We start from the raw sequence: 22045 nt of genomic DNA, 5'->3' as shown, positions 1-22045 counted from the left end.
CATAATACCAACAATACTTAGAATGTACATAGTCCTTCACATATTCACAATACTATACATAGGTATATTAGTCTTTACCAAAATGCAATTTAAAAAATTGGATTGGGGATCTGTTTTTACATCCTACAATTCCACTGCATGTAATAACGCAGTTGTTTGTAAATGTCAGATTTTGGTAAATTCTTGAATTGAAAAATGTCATACCTGTTTGATAGGGGAAATTAGAGGGTGTCATTGATTGTCAAATATCCTGAGCCTCCACAGCTTCTGTGGATTTCAGTAGCTTTTCCAGACACGTACACATTGTCTGATTTACTAATGTGCGGTGTATAGAAACCTGTGTTAAAATGACAAGCTATCATAGGTGCTGGAATTAGGGATGCAGAGAGTGCTGCAGCACACCCTGGCTTGAAGTGGTTTCCATTATATACAGGGGTTTACAGTTTGGTTCAATGGCTCTCAGCACCCCCACTTCCAGCACCCCCACAAGCTATCCTTTTAAAAGTAAGGGGTTTCCTGGTCTGGCTTTCAGGCTACTGGGAAGAATGTGATCTGAGTCTCGTCAGTAGTCAGTCTGCAAAGAACCAGCCTAGAACAAGGTGGGGTGAGTCATTCCACTGTCCCAGAGCAGCCTGCTTTGTCTATCTCTGGTTTTGGGTTCTTGTGTGCTAGGGTTCTGGATTCTAAGTAATAAAGTAGTGTTACACTGCAAACTTCTCAAAAAAGGTGTTTTATGTTTTTATCTTACTTCTCTGTATGTCATGAACATAACACCATTATAGTCCATATGAAGCATTTATAGCTACATTTTTTAAATTTTGATCTGTATAACTAACCCACTGCAAAATGCATCTCCCCAAATATATCTTGCCCATTTTCCACACAGATTTAAAATATATGCACAAACCCCTGCTTCTGCAAGCTCACACAAATAGACAAACCCATGTATCTGTACAGAATGCCACTGACCTCTGTGCCTCACAACTGGGAGAGATGCGTTTATTTACATATAATTGTATATACTCCATGAGGAGTGGTGCATGTGTGTGTGAAGGGTAAAGCAGAAATAAAAGAGGGTGAAATGGGAAGGTAGAGTATTCATAGATTAGAAGGCCAGAAGGGACCATTGTGGTCATTTAGTCTGACCTCCTGCATAACACAGGCCATAGGACTTCCCTGAATTAATTCCTGTCTGAACTAAAGCATATATTTTAGAAAAACATCCAATCATGATTTTGAAATGTCAAGTGATGCTACACAAATTCTCTTTCTTTCTTTCTTCATATTTTTTTTGTTTCTTTTCAATTATGAATAGATTATAAGTGTAGCATTTTGGAGATATGGAAAGGAACTACTCCAGACCAGATGTGCTGGCTGCATATGAAGGGCAGGCCATAGTACGTTAGTGGTTTAAAGTAACAGGAAACCTGAGCAATATCATAAATCAGGATTTTCTGACTAGATTTTTTTTGTACAAACTATAACAAAATGTATTGAATATCTTGAGTATGTGAGAGCCTCCAACCTACCAAATTACCAGGCTCTGCCAGTGAAAGGCACACTAATTTGAGGCTGGCCTCAAACTTAAAATTGTTAAACAAAAAATTAGGTTTCAGCATTTTAAGAAAAATCTGCTTGGAGCCCAGCACTAACAGGACCCTAAGGATTTAACTAACTGCAATGAAAATACAGACAGACAAATTTCTTTACTTTCTAAGCTCCTGAGACAGATTTCCGCTTCTGGATCTCAACAAGGCATACAAGTTCTGCCACAAGTGACAGGTTACTTACTGGAGGGTGGATTTTTCCCCCCCTTACACTCTTCACGCATTCAGTCAAATTTTGGTCCTACTGAAGGGAAAGGGAGTTTTGCCATTGACTTCATTTGGACTAGAATTTGGCTTATCTTTTTCATTCATTTTATTTATTCATACACATATAATGCATTGGCTCAAGTTCATTGGCTGAAGGCAGTGCACTCCAGCATGCATAAAGTTGGGTCCAGTTAATGGAAAACAGCCTACAACAGAAACACCGGATTGTATGCGCTCTCTCTCTCTCTCTCTCTCTCTCTCTCTCTCTCTCTCGCACACCCCCCCCTCCCACACACACAAATTATTACCAATGTAGATTCCAGTTATACAACTGGTAGCATGCAGAGTAGGTCACCTACTCACAGGCCCAGGGGGAGGCAAAGGGGACAATTGCCCAGAGGCCTGGGTGATTTAAAAGGGCCCAGGGGCCCCTGGCAGCGGTGGTGGCCGGGAGCCCTGGGCTCTTTTAAATCGCCCAGGTGGCCGCAGGGCTCCTAGGTGTGTGCGGGGTGGGCAGCCAGGTGGGCATATAGAAACCCTGACCATTCCGGAAGAGCGTGCCCAGCAGTGCAGCTGGCAGCTCAATGGGCAACAGCCAGCACAGGCACTGCACCACCCAAATGTCAGGTGGACCTTTCTAGGGGGGGCATTGACTGTTAGGGTACAGCAAATCGAGGCAACCGCTCTGGGCATCTGCGGGCCACCGTAATTGGCCAGTGTGGTCAGTCCCTGAAGTGACGAGTCGGTCTCGGAAGTGATGGATTCATCACTTCCACCCTAGACCCCCCCCTAGGGATGGCCCTGGCCCTGGTGCCTGGAAATGCTGTCATTGGGCCTGCCTACACATGATCCTACCTGTTGCAGGATCAGAGCCTTCTTTTCTTTTCTTTTCTTTTCTTTTCTTTCTTTCTCAGCAATTTAAAATTCATTATCATGTACTTTTCAATACCACCCCAGCTAAACGTTGCAACTTGAAATGCCAAATTCTCTGCTAGTATAAATAACCACAGTTCTGATTAAGTCAGTGGAGATGCACCCATTTATGTTAGCTGAGAACCCAACCTAACTAGTCAACAATGCCTACTGTTCTTTTGCTTGGTTGGGTTATTTTTTGAATGTCATTGTCTTTCTATAATTCTATTAAATGTAACTAAAGCCCAGGCTAACTGTTCCCCACATCATCATCCAGATGATCTTCTGGGGAAAACAATGCCAAAGTGATGGGTTACTGCAGTGTCTTCATTTTGAGCATACTCTGGAAATTGGCTTGACGTGCTGATATGTTCTGCATGGGTGAGATTTACCCATCTGCAGAAGGACAGCACCAGACTAGAGTACCACGTATGTCCCATATAAGCTGAACCTCTTTGTATGAACTGGCTTCCCTCTCATTCACCCTAGTGTAAAATCAGGGGTAACTCCGTGAAGTCAACAAACTTATGCTCCTGTAAAATTGGTGTAGATTAGATGAGATGAAAGACAGGCCCATGAAATATCCTGCCTTACTGGTTTCATTGTAGTTATTGGTCTCTTAGATTCCCCCTTTCCCACCCCCCTGTCCTCCCAAAAATATGTCCCCAGAAGGTCTCCAAGCTGCTGAGCCTTCTTATGCATCATTCTCTTAAGGCTGCAAGGCCATCGAGTATACTAAATACTGCACAGAGCTTCTGCTTGAAATGCATCCACACAAGCCTTCCTTCTGGGCCATATTTTTTTACATTTTAATTTTTGGCAGTATTATAGGGAGCAAGAGTGGTGTGCAGCAAACAGCATTTACCAGTGTGTGTAGCTTGGCACCAGAAAATAATTACTTCAGAGTTCAAAAACCTTCAAGGTGCTCTCTCTAAGCCGCTTCACATTTAAGATGTGTAACAGTAAAAATGTCACTTTGGGCTCCCATCCTGCAGACCAAAACAGAGCGCCTTCAGCTTTATGATTGGCAGAAAATTGATTGTTAAGCTCCAGGGAATTTCCAGCACAGCTGTAAAATTTCAGAAATACTCTGCTGCTGCAAAAACTATAGGGAGTGGTTTCAATTAACTACACTCTCTCTTCAGCCCTCGTCACCAGAAAGCACAAGCTTTCTGTTTGAGTATTAGCCATCCTTCATTTCCACCCACCAGAAACCGGTTAAAAAGTTATTTACTTCAGTTTCTTCCTGTCCCAAGCAGGGGGCTATGCCTCAAGCACCACAGGGAGAAAAACAAGATGGTACAGATGCCTGTGCATATATGTGGATCTGATTCTATTAATGTTCCACACATTGCAAGTATTTAATTTCCACATATTTCTTATGAAATGGGCCAGATCCTGGCCCCATCCCATTCCAATGATCATTGACACAGATGTATGGGTAGATCTCTGACTCAGCTGCCTCGGTAAACCTCTGACGCAGCTGAGTCTCTGGCCCAGTATGTGTATGTGACATTCCTAACTTGGCATTTTTATTTGTATTAATGTAGCATCTAGGAGCTCCAGTCATGGATCAGGACTCTCTTCTGCTAGGAGCTGTACAAAGATAGAATAAAATGACAGTCCCTGTCTGACACCAGCAGATGAAGTGCCAGCTCATGCCAAGGCCGCTGGGCCTCACTGAACGCTGACAAATGCAGAGCTGGAAACCAGTCCGGCTCATCTCTGTGTTAGCATTGTTAGAACAGACGTTGAGTTGACAAGAATGTGTTTAGCATTTAGACTTGATGAAAAGTTTGTAGGATGCTGCATGTATTGATCTCACTGACAACACCTACAGCCCAAGTTATGTTGAGTGTTTGCATAGTAAACCTCTGTCATTGTGTAACTCACCAAACAGGAACGAAGCATTAATTAATGTGAAGTGCTGGGCCTGCACACAAGAAGGCCCATTGAAACCAAATGGGAAACATCAAAGGACAAAGACTCTGTTGAGTTCCCCACAACACACACACACCGATGAAGAGCAGACAGGCGTCGACACTTATTCCATTGGTTTGACCTCTGGGAGAAGGGAATAAAAATCCCCGACCAGAAGGAACTGTATCCTATGCTGCTTGGAATTTGGAGAGGGTAATATTTCTAAGCATAAGCAAGGAATCTCCAAGCTGCTTAGCTTGGGTTAGCCCTAGAGGATGCAGAGAGCTTGCACATTACAGAAGCATCTATTAACGCTATAGCTCATTTGTGTGTGTACGTTTACCTGCTTTAACCTTGTGAATAACTCATTTCTTTTTTCCTAGTTAATAAACCTTTACTTAGTTCATTATAGGATTGGCTACAAGCATTGTCTTTGGTGAGAGACCTCAGGTGCACTTGATTTGGGGTTAAGTGACTGTGGGACTGGGATTAACCTGAATATTGTTGTGATATTTGGTGTAAGGGACAATCTATCACAAAGGCAGGTATGCCTAGGTGGCAAGATAGAAGAGTACCCGAGAGGACTGTCTGTGACTCCTTGTTAAGGCTGTTGCAGTGCTTGAGGAATTCATACCTGATACTTGGTTGGTGAAATCTAATCATAGAACACACAACCTGCTTCTTAACTGTCTGCCCTGAGGTTGGCACTCATTGTCAGGAGCCATTCTAGACAGGTTGACACCCTAGCATAAGAGTTTACAATCTAGAGTATAAAACAAGAGACAACAGATGGAGACAGACGAGGGGATGGCGGGAGTATGAGGAAACAATAAGACCATGTTGGTCAGCATGATAGGCAGTGGTCTCAAATCACCAGATGCCTAACCATTGTCCACAGCATCATGGAACAAATGATCCTAATCTTATTTAGTGTTCCTGTGAGCAACATTTCCTTTCATATCAACTGGAGTTTTGCCCGAATAAAGGATGAGTAAGATCTGAGCAATGTCTCCAGGATTTGTCTTGGCATCTGGATTTCACAAAACCTATGCAGGACTTTTAGTACAGATAGCACTGCCCCAAACTAGCTAAGTCTCCTGGTGTTGGGGTTGTTCTGAGCCAAATTGTACTGAAGCCAATGGAAAGACTCCTGTTGAGTTCATCAGGAATTGTATTGGTCCCTATTTCCTCATAAACAAACCTGACTCCTAATGTACTTAAATAACAAACTTACAGGTTTCTATCCTTAAAAGGCCAATGATTTTTCCTGAGTTCCCTTATCATTCCTCTGTCAAACCCAAGAAAGGACTAAAGGTTTTATATGTATCTAGGAACAAACCTGACAAGAAACAATCAAAGATAAAAGAGAGAGAGAGGTAGAGAGAGCAGCTGCCTGATAAAAGAAAGGCCAGTGGAAAATACACACATTCGAAGAGAAGCCATGGGAACTCTAAGGGCTTGTCTACAGTTGAAATGCCAGAGTGGTGCTCAGGGGCGGCTCTAGGAATTGCGCCACCCCAAACAGGGCGGCACGCCGCGGGGGGCACTCTGGTGGTCGCCGGTCCCGCGGCTCCGGTGGACCAACAGACCCTCCGCAGGCACACCTGCGGGAGGTCCACCGGAGCTGCCTGCCGCCCTCCCGCGGCACGCCGCCCCAAGCACGTGCTTGGCACGCTGGGGTCTGGAGCCGGCCCTGGTGGTGCTGCTGTAGTGTTTCAGTGTAGACACTACCTACACTGACAGGAGCAGTCTCCCATCAGCATAGGTAATGCACCTCCCAAAGAGGCAGTAGCTACATCAATGGAAGAATTCTTCCAACAACCAAGCACTGATTACATGGGGATTTGGGTCAGCTTAATTACACTGCTTAGGGGTGTGGATTTTTCACACCCCTGAGCAACGAAGTTGTGATGGCCTCATTTTCTAGTGTAGATCAGGCCTAAGTCTCTACAATACAGGCATCAGCCTATTATCACTTCCAAATTCTCTTCACGATCATAAGGAAGAATTCTGCTGTTTCTGACTCATTTCAATCATGGATAACACTGAAAATAGTTATAATCCAAAGTAGCCAAGAAAACTCACCAAATCCCATGCCTGGTTTCACTCTGTTAAACATATATGTGGAGAGAGACACATGGTGAGATAATATGTTTTATTCGACCAACTTTTGTCAGTGGAAGAGACAGAGACAAGCTTTTGAGCTCCACAAAGTTCTTCTTCAGGTCTGGGAAAGGTAATCAGCGTGTCACAACTAAATACAAGCTGGAACAGATTGTTTAGCATAAGTAGTTAACACATATTTCTAGGAGGGTTAGTGTGTTACAGATTGTAGTAAAGAGACTTAAAAACACTATCTCTGTTGAGTCCGTGATTTTTAGTGCCTTCATGGCCCACATAATTTTGAATAGTCCCTTGCAACTTGTGTTAACTCCTACCCTTAACAATCTGTTCCACCTTGCATTTAGCTGTGACACCTCGTTTGCCTTTCCCAGACCTAAAGAAGAGTTCTATGGAGCTCAAAAGCTTGTCTCTGCTCTGCCTCTTCCACCAGCAGAAGTTGATCCAGTAAAATAGATTATCTCACCCACCTTGTTCCTCTCATGTCCTGGGACCAACATGGCTACACCACTACTGAAAACAACATATGAGTATAGACACACATTGCATTTATTAATAATAATGTTTAGTACTTTAATTGTGCCTTATTTTAAAAACACCTGACGATCAAATGACTAATGTATCCTTACAATAAATAAGGTAGGTAAGTAAGATTATGGATGAGGAAACAGAGACAGAGCAAAATTAAGACTTGCCCCCGACCACAGGGCAAGTCAGTGTGAGCAGGGGGATTAGAATTCTGGAGTCATTTGCCCTCTGCATAATCCACTAGGCCATGCTACCCCCGCTGATCTCATGAAAGCACTGTATTGAAAGTATATTTTCCCTGTGCAAGGAACACCCAGCAGTATCAATTAAATGTAAATTAATATGCACCATTAGACACCATTCCAAGGAGCCAGCCGACAGGAAACCTGTGTGTGAGAAATCCTAATGTCTGTGTAGCTGAAGGAGTATAAATTCTTTTGCTCCTCTCCAGTAGCCTAACTAGATTTAACTTTGTTTATTAAGGGATTTCATTTGCTAACTTAACATGAAATCCACACGATAAAAAAGTCACGAACAATAAAATTTTAACTAGGTTTATACCGTATAATATTAGAAATTTTCCTTTCGTGTCAGCAACAATGAAACCCACCGATGTTGAATAAAGGGAAAGCAGGAATGTCTTTAGACCTAGCAGTAAGGATCTTTGCTCTGAGACAGAATAGGTGAGCAAACAGATCATACAATTCAGGTGTTGACTCAGGAGTGAGAGCAGATAATTGGGAATAGCGACTTTTTCACCATATAAGAGTTTCCAATATAATTCTTTATGGGTCTTCAGGGGTATTTTTAACCAGATTTACTCATAAGTGTGTCAGAATTTCCTTGAACAAGTATAAAAGATAACTTCAGTTCCTCCAAGCCTCTTTTCCATATGTCACAGGCATATTTGAAGGTACAGAGTAGAGCTGGATATTTTAGTTCGGCGGCTAAACTGAAAAATCTGGAAAAAAATGGTTTCGGGTTGACCCAAAATGACAATTTTTAATTTTCTTCTTGCTGAAATGTAAACCTGAAAAAGAATTGGGTTTTTAAGTTAAATCCAGCTACATTTCAAAATGAAACAGTATTTCAAAATGACAAATTAAAGTGTTTCAACTTTTTTGAACTTCCCCTCCTCCCATTTTTATTTGGTGGAAACTATTCACCGTGACCCATTATCACTGAAGGCCTTCCATGAATAAACCTTTCTTTATGTAGTATCTAAATTTTCCTGAAAGGATTAACATATTTTCATTTACTAACTGGCCGTAGAGGCAGAACACAGCATGAAAAGGAATGCAATTATATATGAGAGACAGGATGATCAAGTGATAAGGAAGATGGGCTGGGACCTAAAACCTGAGTTCAATTTCCTGTTCTGCTGTAGCTTTCCTGTGTGACCTTGGGCAAGTTGCTTAGTCTCTCTGTGCCTCAGTTGCTTATCTGTAAAATGGGGCTAATATATATGTTCAGTCTCTGCTGCCAATTAGTTAGTGGAAACATGTTTAACTCGTTCAGAAAGATGTAAGTGCCATGTAACAAAAGAGGATAGATAGATAGATAGATCCTTCATCCATTGACTTCAGCAGGAGGAGCCCAAACTAGATTCCATATATGAAATCACTAGGAATGTGGAATGACTAATTTGCCAAATGAATCAGCTTGAAACTGGTGACCCAAAAATCTCAGTTAAGAAGATGCCAATATTGTCACTTAACAATAGAAAAAAAAATACACTGGTGCTTTCTCCTAATAATAAGGGAGATCAAGCCTCTAATTTCAGGGGTAATTTGTTCACTGAGGATATCTCAGTTTCAAGCAGGAGTAAGCTGCACCTGTCCATACAGCAATTTATAGCAGGTTTTCATAGGAGCGGCTACACCAGTGGCTAGCATCCCAGTGCAGGAGAAGGTCCTCATAGTGTGAGTCACCCGGTAGCTAGGGTTAACCCTGTGTATAGCCAGGCAGGTGATGGTATCCTACTTTTAATGGGATCTTGCGAGAAGATTGTCCAGTCTTGAGCAAAGATGCAGGTCTGAGGAGGAAGAAGGGAGCTTGGAATCGAAAGAAAGTCCTGGAGAAAACAAAGAGAGAAGCTCAGAGGAGATCATGGGAACATCTAACTCTCCAGCACAGGGGCTCTGGAGAGCGAAAGCGAAAGCCTCACCAACAAATCAAACCCCGAGGGATCTGTATAGCCCAAGGCACTGAAAACACATTTTGTCCCACTTTGGGCTTTTCTACAGCCAAAGGAATCCATGTGATCCTGGTCATAGAGTTTAAGGCCAGAAGGGACCACGAGATTATCTAGTCTGAGCTCTTATATATTACAGGCCATCCTTCTGTTTTCCCAGGTCTTTTGAAATGCATATGGATGTGTTTGGAATCTACATCACTGCATTCCTTAAGAAATTGTCCGTCATGCAGCTGTAATTCAAGATACCACCATACACCCGCCTGTCAGATTCTTTAACAACTATATGCATTTTTTATGCTCAAATATTTTTGAATTGTTCTCACTGTTCCTGAACAGCAATTGGTTTGAACTGATCCAAATGATGGTTCATCTAACTCAAGTGATTTTTGACTCACAGCCCAGGCACTGTATCAAAACATTTATCAATAAATCATAAAACGTAACTAACATAGTTGTCCGCCCAAGAAAAACTGTCACTTACAGGCTCATGTATATTATTTCTTATGAAAGAGCTGCTATATAGAAATCTATTTCCTGCACAGACCAGGTGGAAAATCTGCTAAAGGCAGAGGTCAAATCTAGTTTAATTTTATACCCTTTTGTTAAGCATATTCTCTCTCTCTCCCCCACTTTCAAAAAAAAAAAAAAACCTCAGAAAACCCCGTACTCCAAACCCTCATTTTTCTTTCCAAGTTTCCAAAAGTTAATTCGTGTTGAAGAAAAAAAAAAGATTAGGATAAAATTTCAAATATTAAAATCAAACACTGGATTAATGAGTTTTATTTCTAAACCCAAGAGATTGTCTGGAATTTGGGATATTTTTGTAGTAGTCAGACACTAGACATAACCAGATGCTGTCATGTTTTGTACCAGCTCAGCACAAATTTAACACCTTGATGGAGAAATTTGATGTCTGTTTTGTAGCGAAAATGTTTCAACTTTTCTGAAATTTACTGTCCAAAACATATTCCTATGGTCTGAGCTGAAATAAAAAGATTTGAAATAGACATGGTTTCTTGCTTTTAGGGAGAATAACAACAACAATTTTATTTATGCAACTTGCCCCACCTTACAGAAATCCTTGGGACCTCATCTAATGATTTGAAAAATACTCTAAAACACCCCCAAATATAAGTCAATTAAAATAAGACCTATGGCCAAATTCCAGACAACCTCTCCAGCACCATGCAGGAAAAAGCTTTCTGCAATTTTTCCTTTTTAAGACAAATGTAGCCCATTCCACACACTTGCTGCCAATATTGCAAATTGTGTCTATTGAGAATTGGTGCTGTTCCCAACCTGTTCTCACACAAAGTATGTATTGACAAAACTCGCCCTTTTACTAGGGTTTGGTTTTATCATCACTGAAATTAACACTAAGATAACAAAATTCAAGACAGACTTTTTCCTCCAGGGGTGGCTGCTCTCAGAGCTCCTCCCCTCAGAATGCTCAGCCCACACTTTAGATCATCTGTCTCTAAAGGGCTTGTTCTATTTTCTTTGTTGCCCTAGTGAATCAGCAGAATTTACTTAAACTCTACTGAGCAGGACCAACACCTCACGGGGTGTTTCAGACAAACCCTGCCAACTTGTTCTAGCTAGCTAGCTATCTACTAAATGCACACTTGACCATTGACTTAAGGTGTGCTGGCAGTACCCTCAAGAGATGGTTTGAGGAGGAGCACAGGATGGACATGAAACCAAGACAGCTCACTCAGTTACCTGGATGACAGTACCCCAGGGCTGGATTAATCTTTTGTGGATCTGGTGCCAAACATATTTGTGGGTCCCCATGGGGGCAATGGAGCATGACATGAGGAGATCGATCCCTGGAGCGAGCAGCTGGCCAGAGGCCTGGCAGGGGCGGCCCCACTCCGCCCAGCACAGTGCAAGGGCACTATTTACAAACTGCAGTTGCCAGATGCACAGTGGCCTGCCCAGCCCTGTGCTGCCAGCATGCCCCTTCCCCTTCCCCACAGAGCCCCCCCACCTAACACTGGAACAGCCCTCTGATTCTCTATGGCCAGAGCCCCCCCCCCCACACTATGCCCAGCGCCCCCGCAAGACCCTGCCACAAATGCACAGCACCCTGCACCACACCACCCCTGCCCACAGCCCCACCACAGCTGCCCAACACCCCATACAGAACCTCCACTCCCTAGTGCCCCAACACACACACCTCTTCCCTGCACCTTCACTGCCCAGCATCCCCCCAGACTCCCCACAGAGCCACTCCCCCAAGCCCTGCCTCCCGGCCACACTCACCAGCCCTGCTGGGAGGCGACTGTCTGCCAAGCTGAGCTGCCAGCACAGCCAGGGCTGGTCCCAGGGCCAGGAATCGCTCCAGCCCCTCGGGAGTGCTGCGATCAGCCAGGCCAGGGGCTGCCCTGGCTGGGCTCCCTCAGGACCAACTTGCCTGGAAGGGCCCAGTCAAGCCCCCCACACTGCCCCCCTGAACTGGCTGAGACGGGCCAGGCTTCTGCACCAGTCCCAGGTGGCTCAGCTCCAGGGAGACAGGTGGGGCCCCACAGGTGGTGGGAAGCAGAGACAGCCCAGAGCCAGCTGTGCACTGGGGTCCGGCCAGGGGGAAGAGAGAAGCTGGTGAGTGGGGTCGGGGGTGAAGAGGAGCCTTTGGCAGGCAGGCCGAGAGGAGCAAGTGGTGGGTCGAGTGGGGAGAGCCAGTGGGGTGGCGGGGTTTTGGGGTGCAGGGCAAGCACAGAAGGCCGGGGCCCCTTCTGAGCATGGGCCCAGGTCCATGGCGCCATTGGCAGCGTTGTAAACCCGGCACTGCACAGTACATTTAAGGGTGGGATTTTCAAAAGCGTTTAGTGCTGGCCCGTCTCTCCTCCCACTGAAGTGAATGGGGGCAGAGTTAAGCCAATGCTGAGTTTAATGCTTTATGCATCAGCGATGAAAGCTTCTTATCAGAAATGGGCCAGGATGAAAACCATGCTCTGAACACTATAAAACTTCGGAATCTTGTCTTGAAAGATTCCAGTTAGACCTAAAGAACAGCTCTGACATTTTAATTTCCAAAATGTTAAAGTCTTTGATTGCCTTGGATGTTCATGTCATCTGTGCTGCATCGGCCCAACTAATTGTAATCTGAATGAGTAATTAGGGACCTGGAGATGGACAAACTTAAAAAGATTCAGACACACTACTCCATTTAGAAAAGCATCCACAAGTTTAGATGCTTATTCAAACTTCTCTTTGATCTGGAAATCTTACAAGAACAGGCTTTCTTCCTGAACTGTAGATCAGTAATATACCACAGAAATAGCCCGTCTCACAGTATTTCTGTTTATGGTCCCAGCCAAAATCAGAAAGTGGAATTACGTGCAAAATAGTTTAAAAACTAACTGAACATTTTAGAACCTCAAAAGAGACTCGGTTGAAGTTGAGAGTGAAGGTTTTGATGGGTCATTATTTTATCCTGTCCCACAGACCTAAGGCATATGCTGGCTCTATGGCTTTGTAAGGGCATAAGGGATTTTTTTAATTTTGTTTTTCACCAATTGATTTCTTTTCATCCACATGCTTTTGCACAGCAGGAGAGAATGTGAGCTGTAATTGTTATGTATGTTAGCTAACAACACCCTAGAGCATTGAGATGGTAAATTATGGCACCTGTACAAAGAATATATGGACAGGATAAAACATTATTGTGGAGATTTCTTTGGTTCTCTGAAGTTTCAAAAGACCTCACTGGAGGTTATGCAAAAGAACCAGGCATGTCAGCTCCATTCATGCATGTTGCACATGAGAAGTACACATTATCACAGACAAAGAACCAAAATTAGCACAGAAGTAAATGAATGCAGCTTCCAGTATCTTTAAAAGGAGCCAGACCCACTTGCTATCAGGTTAGAATTTGATATGAAATATAGTATCGAAAATGAAAATGTTAATGTTTTTCAACTAGTAGGTAGTCCACCAGGGATGTTCATCTGAGGGTTTCATTCCTTTCCAGAAGGTGACAGGACTTTGTGAAAGCCTTTGGGCATTTTGGGGAATAAAGTAGTGTGAAAATCAATGTTTAGTTTCCGAGACGCTAAAACAAACATTTTCTTATGTTTGGATTCCACAGACACTCCAGCCCTGTCTCTGGAAATTAGCTTTGACTGTTTGGCCTAAGACCAACTCAAAGTGAAACCTCTTTGTTTCACCTAGTTTCGAGTTGAAAGCCATGCAGTACATTCTATGGGCGAGTGTGCATCTCACGGCTTGAGTGCACCGATGTGCATTTTGCTCTTAGACATATTCTGCAGGTGCAAAGTTGGTGTCGATATTACTCCATTGGATCCAAAAGACTTAAGTCTAAAAATTGTCAAAAAAAATTAGTCCACTTACTCTGACTCAGGTCAAGAGCACAAATAAATGTGGGTATGTCTACACAGCAAAGAAAAACCCGCTGTTGGCCTGGGCCAGCAGACTTGGGCTTGTGGTGCTAGGGCTGCTGGGCTGGTTCATTGTGCAGACCCGCACGGGAGGAGAGTCCCAGAGCTTGGGCTCCAGATCAAGCCCGAAAGTCTACGTAGCCATGAAACAGCCCCACAACCCAAGCGCCACAAGCCTGAGTCTGCTGGCACGAGCCAGCTGCAGGTTTTTCTTTGCTACGTAGACATACCCTCGTCCAGGGAAAGGGTATTCCCAAGAACTACATCTGCAGCTGAAATTTACTGTATGTATAGGCAGGATATGAACCCTACCCAACTTCTTCCTTTTTCAAGAATGCACCCTCTTAACACAGTAAGATTTTGGGGCTGCTCTCCCATCTGGACTATGTAGTAACTCCCGATGCCATTAAGCTGAACAGAGTCTATGAGTTTCCATTCTTGGCCTGTGTTTCAATTTAAAAAATTCCCACAGTAGGATGATCATTATGCAGCCAATAAACAGAGACCCAGCAATCCCAGTGTTCAACAAACAGATGCACGCTGGCCAAACATGAGCCATGTGGAAGCCTGCAAGGTGACCGATTGCTCTAGACCAGGCTCTGAGACACAGGGATTTCACACACGGTGCTGTCATGTTTTATGGGCACTTCATCTGTCAGGAGATTTAAAATAATAATAATAATATTAAAGCCAGCGAAAATAAATAAAAATGGTGTTTTATTGGCCTAGGAGGATCTAACCTGGAAATATCATTGGCACAAATAGAGCTGTATAGCCTGTCCAAGAGATAATAGGGCTGTGACATTGCAATGGGTTTGTTTATTCAAGCAGGCAGTCATTGAACACTGACACCATACTGTCCCTTAGCAAGATGAGCATTCCTCCCCCTGCTTGATGGAACAAAAGCAAAGTGGTGATTTCCATGCTGACAGCTTTATGGCCTCCCTGACCTAGCTATTTTTAAAGAAACAGGTTATCTCAGTGATGTAAACAGGTCTTCCCGCATGTGATTATGTCATTCCTATTGCCAAAGTGTGTTAGCTTCACTTCACACTCACTTGTACTGTCAAGTCAGCTGTGTAGATTGCTCGGTAGCTTACGTCATTGGCTTCAGTGAAGACGGGCTGAGGACCAATTCTGTCTTTTGATTTGTAAAGTGGATTGGAAAATATAAAGCTATATCCCTTTTAAAACAAAATTGATCTAGATTGTATGGAGATTAATTAATTACCTAGACACTCAGAGCCAAAGCTTCCACATGGTGTCTGTCTAACTGTGGTTCATTTACATGTAATATTGGACAAATGGATTTTGGGCTTGGGTCTACCATTTATGCATCCAAATATCAGAGGCTGTCAACTGTGAACACAGGTGTTGATTTTCCAGTTGTGTGGCCACTGGTTGAGAATCACATTTCCTCACGTTTTAAAGTTGGTCACTTCAGAAAAGGCAATGGACGTAATGGACCAGATCCCCTCCTTGTGTAAATCAAAAATAATAAATTGCAGTCAATGGAGCTATGTCAATTTACACCAGCTCAGCATCTGGCTCATTGTTTCCATTTTAGAGATGGACAAACATCTCTGAAAAGGATCAGTTTGCTTTTCATTCTGAAAAGTATCTAAAATGTAGATGCTTATCTGGAGTTTACTACATGTGAACTATTCAAACCATGTGTATGCAAAATGAAACTGGAGATCCTACAATCTTCCTGATATTCTGACACTCCTGTTTTTGGTCCTGGTCATAAATACCATGAACACAACATCTCTCACAGCAAAGTTTGGATCAGATGTGAATACAACCTTCCCCTGATCGTGGGGTGTTCAGATCTTTGGGTTGTTGATTCAGGCACATCTCACAGTAATTTGACCCATCTGGTTCCAATCTCCATGAAATGTGGGAGTGAAAAAAAAAATTATGCAACTCTTTCTCAACCCCTGTCGGGTCTAAACATGGTCAGAGGTTTCTAAATTGAGCTAAACTGCTTCACTGATCCCTGTTCTTGTGGGACCAGTGTGCCTCTCACACCAGCATCATAGAAGTCATAAAACACCACCACAGAACTGCCTACGATTGACTTTCTAAGTATCAGGGGATAGCCATGTTAGTCTGCATCCACAAAAACAACAAGGAGTCCGGTGGCACCTTAAAGACTAACAGATTTATTGGACCATAAGCTTTAATGGGTAAAAAAATTCACTTCTTCTTGGAGCTGACCCTCATTTTTGTGCTAGTCTTGTAGGACATTAAAAGAAACAAACCATAGTGTTATAATGAGAAGTTTGTCTCAGAGTGCAAACTTAAGTGGCAACCTCAGTTGCTTGCACCTCACCGTTTTGGATTCACTTCACAAGAAGGAGTAAATTGTTGCAGATAAGTAGATCCAAAATGATGGCACGAGTCCCATGGGACCATGCAATACCTTGCCATTTGTCCTGCAACGATACAACTCCTGTTAAAGTGACATAGACAGGACTCAGCAGGGAAAAAAGCTTGACTGAAACAAAACCTGTAGCTTTTATTAGTTGTTTTGCCAAAACTTTGAGCTACTGTGAGTTAGTGCTGTACTTGAAGGCTCGGAGGACCAAGGAATTAAAGTCAATACAATCAGCAGATTACTAAATACTAATGAGAAATCTAGAGCTATAATGCAAAATCCTGGAGCATTAAAGGATTTACTACTTGGCAGTTGAGAAGCAAAACTTTGGATTTCTATTTCTGTCCTTAATTAGTATTTTTTTAGACTGAACTAACTCATAAAAGGTAACAGGAAGCAGCGCAATAAACTTAATAAAACATCTTCTAAAAGAGAAAAAAGAAAGAATAGTTTCTAATAGAAAATTAAGTTCCAGTTCATCCATTTCCTTTTGTTTTCAAGCCTCCCCACTCACAATTAGCTCTTTTCTATTAACATTAACCTCTTTGTTAGAGCAGTAACTGAGGCAACAAAAGTAGCATTTTAAAACCAAAGATGGAAGCTCCAGTGTAGACGGAACCTTTAGGGAATTTTCTTTCTCACAGCTTAGCTTTTAAGGTATTTTTAAAGCTTTCACTCTCTGTGACTGATTCCCAGGGTCCATCTTTAGAAGTAGATCTTAAAATGGATGTAGTGGTCACTATCTGTGGTAGCTGACCAAGCTCATGCTTAAATTCTGCTGGAGCCACTTGTGCAGTGTCATGCCAGCTCTGCCTTTGTGGAAATGGGCCAGTAGAGTAGGAGAAACAACACTTTCAAACATAGGGAAGAGAAGATGCTAACAACCAGCAACGCCGTGTTTTTATTACATCATCCTTGCAAAAGTTTAATTGTTGGTTGCATGTATCATAATTTCGCAGAATTATGATACATCGCTGGCAATCTATTTACAGGAGTTGGCTTTGCAATGGCATTCAGGCAACTTGACAATTGGGCCAGGAGGCTGCTTTGGGATATGCACACGTACATAGCTATTTTGTGGATTCCAGTGGTTTCATTTCTGGCCTTCTTTACCTGTGAGACACTCCCATCAACATCTCCCTGCTAAACATTTCAGGGTCTTTCCATTGATTTCAACAGTCTTTAAAGATCAAGACCATAAAAGATAACCAGCTTGCCTCATGAGAAAGGGGAGAAAAAGACTATAATTGAAGTCTGAAGAAATATACTGTAGAGAACCAAGTCCTAGATAAATTATATGCTCCAAGCAAAGGAGATTTTAAATACCTTTCCCCGTTGCCACCATTCACACCCTCTTCTCTTTCCTTTCCCCAGCGAACATAACAGTACAAGTCCCCTGTATGAATTAATGACAAGTGCTGCAAATGATCCCTGGACGTATCTGTGGCCTGAAGGCACTTACCTACTCCAATAGTGTCTGCTCAGTCATATACAGTATCAGGAAAGCAGAAATTCCCCAAATGGAGAACAGGGAATTGAGAATGGCCTGTCCCAGTACTAAGTTAACGACACCTCTTACATATAGTTCCTCAGATAGCTGCCTACTCGGCATATGTCTGTGGCACCACTGTAGGGACCAATCCTACCTGGAAAGGATAGAGACATGGACAGTATGACCCAATAGGTCCTTGCTACAGTGCTGTGATGTGTCACAATTCTCTGCTATTCCAGTAGCTCCATCCAGTCACATGATATGAGAGAATGTGTTAGGAATGAATATGAAGGAGACCTGAATGAAAGAACTAGATATTTCTGCACATAACCAGCTCCCAGTAAGCTCCCTTTCAACAATTAAATTTAAAATGGGACGACCCCTTCTGAAAAAAAAATCTCTAATTTTGTTTATTATAATTATATATAGTATTGTTTATATTACAATTGAATCTAGAGGCATCACAAAAAACTGAGGTCCCATTGCACTGGGCGCTGTACAGACGTGTAGCGAAAGCCAGCATCTTCTCCAAACAGATTAAGATCTATCACACAAATCCAAGCCAGTTGGCTCAGTCCTCAGCTGCACTGAGGTCACTAATTTTATCCTGTGACCTTCACTCCCACCCCTGGTTTCTCATTTGTTGTCCCTCTGTCATTAGTTGAGGCCTGGGTCTGGGTCACTTTGTGAATTAGCCGCTACCCTGAGGGACTTAAGCGCTGGTGTGGACATTATAGTGTGGACGCTATATTGGCGGGAGAGCTTCTCCCACTATCAGAGCTATGGCTGGTCGCGGGCCCTGGAGTAATTAAGCCAATGGAGAGCTCTTTTCTGTTGTCTTAGAGCGGCTACATTAGAGAACTTACAGCAGCATCAGTGTAGCTGCGGCACTGTACATTCTCTAGTGCAGCCATAGCCTCAGTGAAGAATAAACAGGCCTGCTAATTGTAACTAGGCAGTGACTGCTAGCATGGGAACTAAACAAGGAGAAGCACAAAAGAAAAGGTGAATGAAGAAAACAGCTGACTATGTATTTGTTTTATAATCTGTTGAAGTCTGTAATTGTACAATATTTGAAAATTAATTCTTATGAATGAATACATAAGAATTTGTTAAGCGAACATGCTCTGAGAATACAAGACAAGTATGTCTTGTGTCTCGGTTTGGGGTTGGGGAGGAGGTGTACTAGCAAGGTATATTGCTAATACAGACACTAACGCAGACCTAACATATGGACCTCCTAGCTAATTATGTTCCGTAACAAAATGGAAATTCAGTGAAGGTGGTTTCACTGTCACCTCATTAGTGAATCAGGAATGCTCAGATTTCAAAGTGCTCAGCAGTGACAAGGTATCATCAGGCAGTTTCTTTAAATTTAGGGTTTTGAAATTCAGAATCCACAAACAAAGCAAAACAAAACACTCACTCACACACATTGTATAGACACTAAAACAATGTACTGCCATGTTACTGGACTATTTTGCATGGCCCAGGAGGGAGCCATAGTTCAAATATTATTTTTACAGGGCTTGACTACAACACAACACTATGTGGCCACATAGAGAATAAGAGGCATCTGTTCCTCCCCCTCCTCTATGCAGAGTCACAGGGCTTATCCCAGGGGCACTTTTAGCAGGGGTTCATCAGTTCAATTGCACCCACAGAAACCATGAAACCAGTGGTGCCAAAACAGGGAGTGGGGTGTGGAGCTGCATTCATGCCACATGAGAAACCACATGCAGCTCCAAAGCCCAGGCCTCACATCATAGTGGGGCCAGTCCCCGCCATGTCACTGCATGATGATGGCAGAGTCAGAGGTGCTGGAACTAGGGGTGTGGGTGTGCTGCCACACTCCATGGCTTGAAGTGGTTTACATATGCAGGGTTTACTTTTTGGTTCAATGGCTCTCAGCACCCCCACTATACAAATTATTCCAGCACCCTTGGGCACAGCTATGTGTCCTGGTCTTCAAGCAGCAGGGACATGGGACTGGGGTGCTGGGCTCATGGCAGGGCCTCTCCGCACTCTGAGCAGCCAGATCCAGATGATGAGCAGAGCTGCCTCCCCAATTGCAGGGTCTCTCTCACAAGCAAAGTCTTGCTCCAAATCAGTCAAGTTAAAAAAAAATAATCATCAGCTAATTAGGAAACTTGTAATAGGTATTGCCCAAAAGTAAGAAAATCAGGAGCTGAGCCTTAAAAAATCATCAGGTTTTCTTAAAAACCATAAGAATTAAAAAAAAGTCCATTTGGGTTCATTTAAAGTGAGCCCTTTAGGGTGCACCCAGGTCACATTTCAAATTTTTTTCTGCAGACATAAGGGCTAGAAATGTACTTTTTAAAAATAATGAAAGGTGAGATTCTTACATAATCACATGACTCCAGAAGCTGGAGCTTTACGAGAAGGACTCATGATAAAACCACAAGGGCTGGCTACACAAGCTACCTTTGCATGCTGTTCTCATGGGGAAGGAAAATGTCCTGGTTTTAAATAAAGTATTTAAAAAGAGATGCAGTTTAACGGATTTCAATTAAAGTTGTTAATCGAATCATTAAACATCTCCCTGCTCCCTTGAAAGATGTGTTAAATACTTACGTTAAGCAATCTGCTCTACCTTGTATTTAGCGGAGTACGTTTCCCAGACCTGAAGAAGAGCTCTGTGTAAACTCGAAAGCTTGTCTCTCTCACCAACGGAAGTGGGTCCAATGAAAGATATTACTTCACCCACCTTGTCTCCCTGCTCCCAGTTAGCATGTTCAGTTTTTGGTTGATATCTATCTGTGCATGGTTCATATATGGCTCCCACCACCGCAATATTTGACTGCCTCACAATCTTTAACGTACTTACCCTCTGAACACCCCTGGGATGTAAGGCAGTGCTATTGTACCCCTTTTGCACATGAGGAACTGAGACACAGATGAAATGACTGGCTCTGTGGCAGAGCCAGGAAATGATCCCAGGTTTTCTGAGTCCTACGCTAGTGCCCCAGCCACTGGACCATGGTAGTCCAAGGAGGCAGGAGAGAAAGGAACTTCCTGTGTTGGGTTGTTTGGTTGGCTTTTTTTAATGTGTTAAATAACAATGCCGTACTTCCAGGGTGCAATTTAATTACATGCAAATGCTGTTGGATTTATGCAAGGCTAACGCCTCAGTGTATAAATGGTCTCTTGTCTCACCTAAGGGTGCTTTAAGGGTTAATCCGGAGGGCTCTCTGGAGTTCAGTTAATTTACAACTGGAGACCTTTATCGTCTCAGACTGACATTGAGGGCTCACGTTTCGCACTTAATTACTTGTTCAGCAATCATGGCTGGAAGAGATAGATGTGTTTCTGTGTTTAGTCCATGCAGCTGTGAATTGTTTATTTACTTATCCTCCGGCTGGGAATGGCTGTAATTTAAAGGTTCAGATCTCTGCTACCCTGAAAGGTGCCGGTCTTCCTTTAAACACTTCCATATTGCATTGGTGGAATTTCACTGGAAATGCCCTTGCTCGTCTCCCGTGCAGTGTGATGGGAGGAACAGGTGTCATTGGTTATTTTGTGGTTATTTATGTTAAACAGGTACTGCCAAGTTCACAATCCTCACAAAGATCCACAGAGATAAATCTGAAAGGTAAAAATAAGGCCAAAGAAATGAAACTAGCTGCAGCCTAGAAACTCAGCTTCTGGGTAATGACTTGATTTCTAGGAGGGTGCTAGCATGGCTGAACCACAGCCCTTTAGTTCAGAACAGCAGCTCACAGCAATTCATAGGCCAAATGGTGTAATTACAACTGAAGCTGTCAAATGGTGACCAGATGGCTTTATCTTTCACACCAAAGACCTAAGAAGCTTGTAGGTGTGACCTTTCCATATACCCAATCCACCTGCACAGTACATATGGTCTGTTAAATTCAACATCCAGTCATATCCCATAATGTGTACCAAAGCCCATCTTTGAACTTCAAGAGTTTTGAGTGAAGTAGGCTAAAATTCACTATAGTGGTTCTCAGAGTCAAATGATATGGTGAAGTTTCTTAAAAGCTGATTAGTTGACTGTTGGTAACAACTGTAAGTATGACAGCTAATGTGGGTTTAATTTAAATGTCATGCTTCAAGACACAAGCTGAGCACTGCTGGGGTCAGGAAGGTTTGTTACCCCCATGTTCAGCATTGAAAATGTTACATTAGGGGGATTATGCCCCTCCTCTGAAGCCTCCTAGATTGGCCTCAGCTGGAGCAAAGACACTGGACCAATGTCCTATCTATCAGGCTGTGTGTCTGCCTGTGAAAAAGGAATAA

The sequence above is a fragment of the Mauremys reevesii genome, linkage group 16 (genome assembly GCF_016161935.1).
Source record: "Mauremys reevesii isolate NIE-2019 linkage group 16, ASM1616193v1, whole genome shotgun sequence".
NCBI lineage: Eukaryota > Metazoa > Chordata > Testudines > Geoemydidae > Mauremys > Mauremys reevesii.
This window is presented reverse-complemented; position numbering follows the sequence as displayed.